Here is a 13,337-nt window from a genome sequence, read left to right as displayed (position 1 = left end):
TCATGTGTTGGCTTAGACCTTCCTCCATATCGGATGAAATTAATACAAGTCATTAAAATTTAATCTCTAGTTTTGATTATCTGTATTGACTCTTCCTATCTGAGTAATATTTGATTGCATCAATGGATCTAGGGATAATGATATTCACTTGACCTAAATTAACATATACTCTCCATATGAGTTAGCTTTTGTTCTAAATTTGTCGAAGTGAATATCTGACACCACATATGTATGTTGCATGAGTAGTCATTTTTTCATCAAAATTTATTGTTCAAGATGCATTGATATCTATGAGGTGTGTTTTGAATTTTAATATTCAATGTATACATAAACATGCTTTTCTTTTGGAATTTTAGAATTTCGTTCTTTATTCTTAATTCGAGTATCTATTTCACAAAATGATGATATATGATAAGAATTATTGAGCGGGAAAATCTAAATTTTGTTTTGGCCAAACAACGTTTTCAACCAAATTGATCATAGTTTTGGAATTCGAAAAAAAAAAGAACCCTGATTGATCTGGAATTTGGTAGATTCATAAGAACGACCTAGTAAGAAATTAATTTTTTTTTGGATCGTTATATGAGATTTTGGTCATATTTGATTAAATAGTAGTGAAGTATTAGTTTTATGTGCTGGCTTAGACCTTCCTCCCTATTGGATGAAATTGATACAAGTCACTATGTATTTTATCGTCTAGTTTTGATAATTTGTATTAACTCTCCTAAACTGAGTAATATAATATTGGATCAATGTAACTAGAGAATTTTCACTTGACTTAAACTAATAGTAGACTCTCCAACTGAGTTAGGTCTGTATAAGTTTATGGAGTGAATAATCGGTCATTGTACATGTGTATTGCATGAGTAGTTCTCCAATCCCATCGATTGGCTATTCGAGATGCATGGATATATATGTATAAATGAGCCCTGAATTTTGTTATTTAGGATTATTCGAAATATTATGATCTATTTAAAGTATTATATCTCATATTCTCAATAGACTTTACACACCCACTTAGTACTACTCAAGCTTTTCTTTTGGTAGAGATAAAGATATTAATTCAAAGAATGCATTGTACATGTACCTTATGTTAGAAGGAATTATTTTCAGTTTCTAACTAGATAAGAGATGAATATTTGATATATTTATTTATAACTCTCCTATCATTGAGTTTGATGAATATTTCATTTCTTGTGGTCTATTGATGCGTGTTATTTTTTATTAATATTATCTCGCATAAACTGAATTTTATTAATCTATCTCATAAGAGAAAGTATTTTTTAGATTGAATGAAACTTATTGTACACTAGCGTCTAAGTTATTTATTTTGAATAGAACTTCGAGGTTGGTTAATGGATGGACATAACGGTTCATTGAAAGTGAAGTCACTACCAACATGTGAGTTATGTTCAGAAGGAAAAATAACTAAGAGACCTTTCCTATTAAAAAGGAAAAAGTAGTAGTGATAAGTTAGAATTATTCTATTTTGATTTGTGAGGTAAATGAACTTTCAGGCAAGAGGTGAATTTGAGTATTCTGAGATTTTCACAAACGGTTACTCATGATATGAATATATATATTTTTGATGTTTTGTTAGTCTGAATGTCTAGACAAACTGATCAAAATATTTAAGACAAACGAAAATAGCATCATGAAAAATATATATAAAGTCACTGCAATCTGATTGTAGTGACGTAAACCTCTCTACAGAGTTCATGAGTCACTTATCTTATAGAATAATTGCATTTCAATTGTCTACACCAGACACTCTATAATAGATTGGTGTAGAAGAGAAAAGAAGTAGACTCTTATGAAGATGATAAGATTAATTATTGACTTATTATTAGCTATTTTGTTTCTTTTGGGATAGGTTCTAATAACTACATATCACATTCTGAATTCAATTTCTTTCAAATCAGAACCTTGAACAACTATAGAACTAGTTGAATTTGACGTAAGTCTAATCTGTGACATGTTCAGATGTAGGATTGTTCAGCACATGTGATGAGTGGGAGAATAAGAAAATTGGAATTAAGAACGGAATGTGTGTGTTAATTAGATATCCTAAAGAATGAAAGAAGGTTTATTATAGTGTCCTAAAGAATATAAGACAATTGTTAACACAACTGTCTGATTTCTAGAAAAGGATCATTTAGTAAACCATGTTCGTAGAAGTAAACTAGTTTTACAGGAATTGAACAAAGAAATAACAAATAAGTCAATTATAAATTCAGACGCTCAAAAACATCTAATCGGTATGTCAGAAATGACGTTCCATTGCATTTATGTAATGGGAGAAACGTTGCTAGACATAAGAAAATTACTACCTCAAGTAGTGGAAGTGATGTTGAGCAAATTGAAGAACACTACATGAAAAGTTGTTAATATTTCAATATCGAAAGATTTTGAAGAAAATATTAAGACTCAAGATCATGAAAGTGTGATTATGTAGTGCTTAGTCGTAGTGGGAGAATCATAGTGAAGATTGATTTGTTTTGTATGCTTGAGAGAACTTTTATGATCTGAAAAGAAGTACACTCTTGGAGGGTTTCATGAGAAGCTCTCTCAAGATCTAGTACAAAATCAATTTGTTACGACGAAGCACTACTAGACAAAATTGCATGAGAAAATAGAAATAAAGGAATGCTTGTGAAAGTTGTAAATGCATAGTTAAGAGTCTAAGTGGGAGATTGTTATGGTATATACTATTAATCATGTGTTTAGACATAGTATTCTAACAATTTTCAAGATTAAATATCTAAGTGGGAGATTGTTAGGGTATATACTATTAACCATGCATTTAGATATAGTACATTATAACAATTGTGATGGTTATAAGTCTAAGTGGGAGATTGTTGGGATATATACTATTAACCATGTGTTAAGAAATAATATTTATTATAGAATAAATATTTGCTCAATTTTAATAGATCATATATTTGTTTATGGTGTCTATTTACTTATATAGTAGATGATTTAGTGTGTAGAGTTTTAGCTTATACACAGAGGATTAAATCATCGGTTCTTATAAGTATAAAGTTTTTTGTTCACAATCTAGGATGGAAATTGGACATGCTATCGGTACGATTGTAGCACAAGATTATAGGTAATTTATCTTGATTATGGGAATGGTATAGTTCCAACTTCTTGTGCTAGTGCATTTTGTATGTATTGAACGGGACCGAGTAGAGATAGTTATTTTAGACTGACTGACAAAACATATTCTCTAAACTATTAAATGTACTTATATTCTTAATCCTGATATAACTATTATGATCTGTATATATTAATTATCGTTTTGATTTATTAAAAGGTGAGATTATAAGATGGGTCAATATGCGTGGTAAGTTGGATGATAATAATATATATTGGTGAAATAATAAGTTAGTTGATGAAATCCATGTCTCGTTATAGAGATTGATTGATATGCCTTTTTGAGAAACTTATAAGTTTTCATCGTGTCAAACCTTGCAAGTGGATTTATGAATCCGACACATGAAATAAGTTAAGTAGTGCTCTAAAGGAAATTAATCATTAAGTTAAATTCGTCAGTAATTTAATTTATTGATTAGTATCAGAAATCTTAACATGGGGAATTACGAAATATAAATAGAGGAGTGCAATTACGAATTTCTAGTGGAATGATTTGTAATTTATTATGGTAAGAATAATTCAAATTAATTATTTGGAATTATTTCCATAATAGGAAGCCTTATCAATTAATTATGTGGTCCCTCCAGTGCCCATATTTAACTAGAACTCAGAATCCTAATTCTAAAGGGAAAAGGGGAGAGGCGTTAGTTTTCTTATAAAAAGAAAACTAGCGTGTATTTTTCGGTTGAAGAAAAATAACGTGTGTTTTGTTCTCCTCTTTGGACTGTGAAGAAATCTCTATAATTAGGGATTCTTCTAGCCCTAGATTGATTAGTTTTCTATTCATACTTGCCCACCCAAGTATTGAGAGAGTTCGGATGTGAACTTGGGATCACTGTAGAAGATCATAGTTGTTGTCTATCTTGTGGATTCGTTTGAAGATCAATCTAATTTGGGGATTTGCTTGAAGGTGTCTGATCACGCTTCAAGAGGTATTTATCAAATTAAATTTTAGCAAATTTATGTGTTCTAGCATGATTGTGTGTTCTAGCATAAACGGTATTGATTATCTATTATTCATGTAAGCAGTAAGATACTAGTATGCTTCCGCTGTGCATATATGTTTTCCAACAAAAACAACAACACTAGAAAATTCAACAAACTTGTGTCCAGCCTAAAATAGAGTTAGTTACAAACTAAAGTCCAGCTGCCAGTAGGCATCATAGCAGTTTGCAGCAACCAAAAAGTTTCGAAAACTAACAAAACATTGTTGCAACCTCCAGTGTGTTATCTATAAAAAAGTGAAACAAACAAGAAGAACAACAATCAGTTGTAGAACACAATATTGATTACAAACTAACAGTAACACCTACCAGCAAATTAGAAGCATGTTATTGATTATTGATAAAAAAAAAATTATTAGAGGCTTTGAAACCACACAAGTAATAAGCAAATGTGAACCAATACATTGGATTTACTCGGTCCAATTGTTGTTTTAAGATGATACTAATTAGGTATAGTGCATATATTGTATTATTTTCGATTTGATTTTTTAAAAATAAATAATTAGTAGAAAAGTCAGTTAGAATTATCTGTAACAAAGATGCAGCAACAAAAAATGAAATCAAGATAGAGAAAACAACATGAGAGAGCAGATACATTGTAAAGATTGACAAGGAAGTGTCCTTTAAGGAGATGCTCATCACTCCCTATTAAAAAACAGTCGATTCACAAACAACATCAAGGACAAACCTAGAGGAGGATATATTAATTGATGAGCCAGCGGGGAATGTGAAAACAAACACGAAAAGCACAATCCCCACAAACGAAGGAATAAAGGCGATGTGCATTGACCTTTGAGGCGCGGGTCGCGAGCTGCGAGCACTGAGCAATTATGGGCTGCATGCACTCAACAGTTAGAGGGAGCATTATCTTCATGCATCGTGGAAAAGTCATCATTTGTTGCAGTTCTCAAGGAAGCGTTATCTTCATGCATCACGAGAAAGATCTTCATGCATTGCAAGAATAATCAGTCCAACGTAGGGGTACAATCCTAAACTATGCTTCCAAAGACGATCTTCGTCCTTGATTTCTTGTCATCTCCGGATGTCCACGCTTTTGGATGAAATAGCAGCTTGTAGAGCTCCTTCTTAGACTAGAACATTTATTAAACTCTCTACCCCAAGAAACAATGGGTTGCCAAATGACGTATACATTCTTCAAATTTAAACACGTAAGTATTGTCTTTTTATTGACCAATGGGCCAAATAGACACAAGGTGAGCTTCTAATAGGTCCAACACGCCTTGGGAGTTGGGTCAGCTTAGTTCAAATGCGCTAAATTGAGGGATTTGGTTTCGCTCTATGCTAGTTGACTAAGAGTGTCTTTTGAAAGACTGGGAACCCTAGCGGACAACTTAGGCTGGAACTATACAACCATAGGACATTTTGTATGTATTGAACAGGACCGAGTAGAGATAGTTATTTTAGACTGACTGACAAAACATATTCTCTAAACTATTAAATGTACTTATATTCTTAATCCTGATATAACTATTATGATCTGTATATATTAATTATCGTTTTGATTTATTAAAAGGTGAGATTATAAGATGGGTCAATATGCGTGGTAAGTTGGATGATAATAATATATATTGGTGAAATAATAAGTTAGTTGATGAAATCCATGTCTCGTTATAGAGATTGATTGATATGCCTTTTTGAGAAACTTATAAGTTTTCATCGTGTCAAACCTTGCAAGTGGATTTATGAATCCGACACATGAAATAAGTTAAGTAGTGCTCTAAAGGAAATTAATCATTAAGTTAAATTCGTCAGTAATTTAATTTATTGATTAGTATCAGAAATCTTAACATGGGGAATTACGAAATATAAATAGAGGAGTGCAATTACGAATTTCTAGTGGAATGATTTGTAATTTATTATGGTAAGAATAATTCAAATTAATTATTTGGAATTATTTCCATAATAGGAAGCCTTATCAATTAATTATGTGGTCCCTCCAGTGCCCATATTTAACTAGAACTCAGAATCCTAATTCTAAAGGGAAAAGGGGAGAGGCGTTAGTTTTCTTATAAAAAGAAAACTAGCGTGTATTTTTCGGTTGAAGAAAAATAACGTGTGTTTTGTTCTCCTCTTTGGACTGTGAAGAAATCTCTATAATTAGGGATTCTTCTAGCCCTAGATTGATTAGTTTTCTATTCATACTTGCCCACCCAAGTATTGAGAGAGTTCGGATGTGAACTTGGGATCACTGTAGAAGATCATAGTTGTTGTCTATCTTGTGGATTCGTTTGAAGATCAATCTAATTTGGGGATTTGCTTGAAGGTGTCTGATCACGCTTCAAGAGGTATTTATCAAATTAAATTTTAGCAAATTTATGTGTTCTAGCATGATTGTGTGTTCTAGCATAAACGGTATTGATTATCTATTATTCATGTAAGCAGTAAGATACTAGTATGCTTCCGCTGTGCATATATGTTTTCCAACAAAAACAACAACACTAGAAAATTCAACAAACTTGTGTCCAGCCTAAAATAGAGTTAGTTACAAACTAAAGTCCAGCTGCCAGTAGGCATCATAGCAGTTTGCAGCAACCAAAAAGTTTCGAAAACTAACAAAACATTGTTGCAACCTCCAGTGTGTTATCTATAAAAAAGTGAAACAAACAAGAAGAACAACAATCAGTTGTAGAACACAATATTGATTACAAACTAACAGTAACACCTACCAGCAAATTAGAAGCATGTTATTGATTATTGATAAAAAAAAAATTATTAGAGGCTTTGAAACCACACAAGTAATAAGCAAATGTGAACCAATACATTGGATTTACTCGGTCCAATTGTTGTTTTAAGATGATACTAATTAGGTATAGTGCATATATTGTATTATTTTCGATTTGATTTTTTAAAAATAAATAATTAGTAGAAAAGTCAGTTAGAATTATCTGTAACAAAGATGCAGCAACAAAAAATGAAATCAAGATAGAGAAAACAACATGAGAGAGCAGATACATTGTAAAGATTGACAAGGAAGTGTCCTTTAAGGAGATGCTCATCACTCCCTATTAAAAAACAGTCGATTCACAAACAACATCAAGGACAAACCTAGAGGAGGATATATTAATTGATGAGCCAGCGGGGAATGTGAAAACAAACACGAAAAGCACAATCCCCACAAACGAAGGAATAAAGGCGATGTGCATTGACCTTTGAGGCGCGGGTCGCGAGCTGCGAGCACTGAGCAATTATGGGCTGCATGCACTCAACAGTTAGAGGGAGCATTATCTTCATGCATCGTGGAAAAGTCATCATTTGTTGCAGTTCTCAAGGAAGCGTTATCTTCATGCATCACGAGAAAGATCTTCATGCATTGCAAGAATAATCAGTCCAACGTAGGGGTACAATCCTAAACTATGCTTCCAAAGACGATCTTCGTCCTTGATTTCTTGTCATCTCCGGATGTCCACGCTTTTGGATGAAATAGCAGCTTGTAGAGCTCCTTCTTAGACTAGAACATTTATTAAACTCTCTACCCCAAGAAACAATGGGTTGCCAAATGACGTATACATTCTTCAAATTTAAACACGTAAGTATTGTCTTTTTATTGACCAATGGGCCAAATAGACACAAGGTGAGCTTCTAATAGGTCCAACACGCCTTGGGAGTTGGGTCAGCTTAGTTCAAATGCGCTAAATTGAGGGATTTGGTTTCGCTCTATGCTAGTTGACTAAGAGTGTCTTTTGAAAGACTGGGAACCCTAGCGGACAACTTAGGCTGGAACTATACAACCATAGGACATTTTGTATGTATTGAACAGGACCGAGTAGAGATAGTTATTTTAGACTGACTGACAAAACATATTCTCTAAACTATTAAATGTACTTATATTCTTAATCCTGATATAACTATTATGATCTGTATATATTAATTATCGTTTTGATTTATTAAAAGGTGAGATTATAAGATGGGTCAATATGCGTGGTAAGTTGGATGATAATAATATATATTGGTGAAATAATAAGTTAGTTGATGAAATCCATGTCTCGTTATAGAGATTGATTGATATGCCTTTTGAGAAACTTATAAGTTTTCATCGTGTCAAACCTTGCAAGTGGATTTATGAATCCGACACATGAAATAAGTTAAGTAGTGCTCTAAAGGAAATTAATCATTAAGTTAAATTCGTCAGTAATTTAATTTATTGATTAGTATCAGAAATCTTAACATGGGGAATTACGAAATATAAATAGAGGAGTGCAATTACGAATTTCTAGTGGAATGATTTGTAATTTATTATGGTAAGAATAATTCAAATTAATTATTTGGAATTATTTCCATAATAGGAAGCCTTATCAATTAATTATGTGGTCCCTCCAGTGCCCATATTTAACTAGAACTCAGAATCCTAATTCTAAAGGGAAAAGGGGAGAGGCGTTAGTTTTCTTATAAAAAGAAAACTAGCGTGTATTTTTCGGTTGAAGAAAAATAACGTGTGTTTTGTTCTCCTCTTTGGACTGTGAAGAAATCTCTATAATTAGGGATTCTTCTAGCCCTAGATTGATTAGTTTTCTATTCATACTTGCCCACCCAAGTATTGAGAGAGTTCGGATGTGAACTTGGGATCACTGTAGAAGATCATAGTTGTTGTCTATCTTGTGGATTCGTTTGAAGATCAATCTAATTTGGGGATTTGCTTGAAGGTGTCTGATCACGCTTCAAGAGGTATTTATCAAATTAAATTTTAGCAAATTTATGTGTTCTAGCATGATTGTGTGTTCTAGCATAAACGGTATTGATTATCTATTATTCATGTAAGCAGTAAGATACTAGTATGCTTCCGCTGTGCATATATGTTTTCCAACAAAAACAACAACACTAGAAAATTCAACAAACTTGTGTCCAGCCTAAAATAGAGTTAGTTACAAACTAAAGTCCAGCTGCCAGTAGGCATCATAGCAGTTTGCAGCAACCAAAAAGTTTCGAAAACTAACAAAACATTGTTGCAACCTCCAGTGTGTTATCTATAAAAAAGTGAAACAAACAAGAAGAACAACAATCAGTTGTAGAACACAATATTGATTACAAACTAACAGTAACACCTACCAGCAAATTAGAAGCATGTTATTGATTATTGATAAAAAAAAAATTATTAGAGGCTTTGAAACCACACAAGTAATAAGCAAATGTGAACCAATACATTGGATTTACTCGGTCCAATTGTTGTTTTAAGATGATACTAATTAGGTATAGTGCATATATTGTATTATTTTCGATTTGATTTTTTAAAAATAAATAATTAGTAGAAAAGTCAGTTAGAATTATCTGTAACAAAGATGCAGCAACAAAAAATGAAATCAAGATAGAGAAAACAACATGAGAGAGCAGATACATTGTAAAGATTGACAAGGAAGTGTCCTTTAAGGAGATGCTCATCACTCCCTATTAAAAAACAGTCGATTCACAAACAACATCAAGGACAAACCTAGAGGAGGATATATTAATTGATGAGCCAGCGGGGAATGTGAAAACAAACACGAAAAGCACAATCCCCACAAACGAAGGAATAAAGGCGATGTGCATTGACCTTTGAGGCGCGGGTCGCGAGCTGCGAGCACTGAGCAATTATGGGCTGCATGCACTCAACAGTTAGAGGGAGCATTATCTTCATGCATCGTGGAAAAGTCATCATTTGTTGCAGTTCTCAAGGAAGCGTTATCTTCATGCATCACGAGAAAGATCTTCATGCATTGCAAGAATAATCAGTCCAACGTAGGGGTACAATCCTAAACTATGCTTCCAAAGACGATCTTCGTCCTTGATTTCTTGTCATCTCCGGATGTCCACGCTTTTGGATGAAATAGCAGCTTGTAGAGCTCCTTCTTAGACTAGAACATTTATTAAACTCTCTACCCCAAGAAACAATGGGTTGCCAAATGACGTATACATTCTTCAAATTTAAACACGTAAGTATTGTCTTTTTATTGACCAATGGGCCAAATAGACACAAGGTGAGCTTCTAATAGGTCCAACACGCCTTGGGAGTTGGGTCAGCTTAGTTCAAATGCGCTAAATTGAGGGATTTGGTTTCGCTCTATGCTAGTTGACTAAGAGTGTCTTTTGAAAGACTGGGAACCCTAGCGGACAACTTAGGCTGGAACTATACAACCATAGGACATTTTGTATGTATTGAACAGGACCGAGTAGAGATAGTTATTTTAGACTGACTGACAAAACATATTCTCTAAACTATTAAATGTACTTATATTCTTAATCCTGATATAACTATTATGATCTGTATATATTAATTATCGTTTTGATTTATTAAAAGGTGAGATTATAAGATGGGTCAATATGCGTGGTAAGTTGGATGATAATAATATATATTGGTGAAATAATAAGTTAGTTGATGAAATCCATGTCTCGTTATAGAGATTGATTGATATGCCTTTTTGAGAAACTTATAAGTTTTCATCGTGTCAAACCTTGCAAGTGGATTTATGAATCCGACACATGAAATAAGTTAAGTAGTGCTCTAAAGGAAATTAATCATTAAGTTAAATTCGTCAGTAATTTAATTTATTGATTAGTATCAGAAATCTTAACATGGGGAATTACGAAATATAAATAGAGGAGTGCAATTACGAATTTCTAGTGGAATGATTTGTAATTTATTATGGTAAGAATAATTCAAATTAATTATTTGGAATTATTTCCATAATAGGAAGCCTTATCAATTAATTATGTGGTCCCTCCAGTGCCCATATTTAACTAGAACTCAGAATCCTAATTCTAAAGGGAAAAGGGGAGAGGCGTTAGTTTTCTTATAAAAAGAAAACTAGCGTGTATTTTTCGGTTGAAGAAAAATAACGTGTGTTTTGTTCTCCTCTTTGGACTGTGAAGAAATCTCTATAATTAGGGATTCTTCTAGCCCTAGATTGATTAGTTTTCTATTCATACTTGCCCACCCAAGTATTGAGAGAGTTCGGATGTGAACTTGGGATCACTGTAGAAGATCATAGTTGTTGTCTATCTTGTGGATTCGTTTGAAGATCAATCTAATTTGGGGATTTGCTTGAAGGTGTCTGATCACGCTTCAAGAGGTATTTATCAAATTAAATTTTAGCAAATTTATGTGTTCTAGCATGATTGTGTGTTCTAGCATAAACGGTATTGATTATCTATTATTCATGTAAGCAGTAAGATACTAGTATGCTTCCGCTGTGCATATATGTTTTCCAACAAAAACAACAACACTAGAAAATTCAACAAACTTGTGTCCAGCCTAAAATAGAGTTAGTTACAAACTAAAGTCCAGCTGCCAGTAGGCATCATAGCAGTTTGCAGCAACCAAAAAGTTTCGAAAACTAACAAAACATTGTTGCAACCTCCAGTGTGTTATCTATAAAAAAGTGAAACAAACAAGAAGAACAACAATCAGTTGTAGAACACAATATTGATTACAAACTAACAGTAACACCTACCAGCAAATTAGAAGCATGTTATTGATTATTGATAAAAAAAAAATTATTAGAGGCTTTGAAACCACACAAGTAATAAGCAAATGTGAACCAATACATTGGATTTACTCGGTCCAATTGTTGTTTTAAGATGATACTAATTAGGTATAGTGCATATATTGTATTATTTTCGATTTGATTTTTTAAAAATAAATAATTAGTAGAAAAGTCAGTTAGAATTATCTGTAACAAAGATGCAGCAACAAAAAATGAAATCAAGATAGAGAAAACAACATGAGAGAGCAGATACATTGTAAAGATTGACAAGGAAGTGTCCTTTAAGGAGATGCTCATCACTCCCTATTAAAAAACAGTCGATTCACAAACAACATCAAGGACAAACCTAGAGGAGGATATATTAATTGATGAGCCAGCGGGGAATGTGAAAACAAACACGAAAAGCACAATCCCCACAAACGAAGGAATAAAGGCGATGTGCATTGACCTTTGAGGCGCGGGTCGCGAGCTGCGAGCACTGAGCAATTATGGGCTGCATGCACTCAACAGTTAGAGGGAGCATTATCTTCATGCATCGTGGAAAAGTCATCATTTGTTGCAGTTCTCAAGGAAGCGTTATCTTCATGCATCACGAGAAAGATCTTCATGCATTGCAAGAATAATCAGTCCAACGTAGGGGTACAATCCTAAACTATGCTTCCAAAGACGATCTTCGTCCTTGATTTCTTGTCATCTCCGGATGTCCACGCTTTTGGATGAAATAGCAGCTTGTAGAGCTCCTTCTTAGACTAGAACATTTATTAAACTCTCTACCCCAAGAAACAATGGGTTGCCAAATGACGTATACATTCTTCAAATTTAAACACGTAAGTATTGTCTTTTTATTGACCAATGGGCCAAATAGACACAAGGTGAGCTTCTAATAGGTCCAACACGCCTTGGGAGTTGGGTCAGCTTAGTTCAAATGCGCTAAATTGAGGGATTTGGTTTCGCTCTATGCTAGTTGACTAAGAGTGTCTTTTGAAAGACTGGGAACCCTAGCGGACAACTTAGGCTGGAACTATACAATAAATTGTCAGTCATTCTGAAAAGGATTAAGTATAAAAAAGACCAGTCTGCAGTATCACAAAATTGTTCTTTAGTATACTGCATATAATGTCGTGGTAATAGAAGATGCCATGAATGCAAAATGATAGTTAATAAAAAATTAAACAAGTAAAACATAGATAAAACAATGCAGTAATTATCAATAAAAAGTCAAATATTCAAGTCATTACGGTTATAACTCAATTAAATCTGCAGCAGAGTCGTCATTTCTGTTTTATCGAAAAATAAAGAAAAACTATAATTTTCAAAAATCAATTTAACTTAAGTGTTAAAGAAAAATCGATTTTCAAAAGAGTCGCCACTTAATTTTTTGAAAGAAATTAAGAAAACTTATTAAATCTTCAAAAGATTTCTCTTTGGTGTCTAAGAATGTGTAAGCACATTATGTTGTGAATAGACCATTCGAAAGTAGACGCCACACGATTTTATCATCAATGGAGCTCGTGTAAAGGGACATAAGTATTTTGTATAGAAAACAAATAAGGGACTGGAGTAAGGAGCAGGATAATCTATTAATTTTCTAAACCCCATTGATGAAAAGGTCTTTGATCTTAATGTTTTCCTCGTCTCGATTTAGAGGACCTTAAATACAACTTCTAATGCTATTTATGAAAAGGTATCCAAATATCGTGTC

Source organism: Solanum verrucosum, unplaced genomic scaffold, assembly GCF_900185275.1.
Source record: "Solanum verrucosum unplaced genomic scaffold, falcon-dt-bn FXZP01000049.1, whole genome shotgun sequence".
In the NCBI taxonomy this organism is placed as follows: Eukaryota; Viridiplantae; Streptophyta; class Magnoliopsida; order Solanales; family Solanaceae; genus Solanum; species Solanum verrucosum.
The sequence above is the reverse complement of the archived record's forward strand: the minus strand, read 5'-3'. Positions refer to the sequence as shown.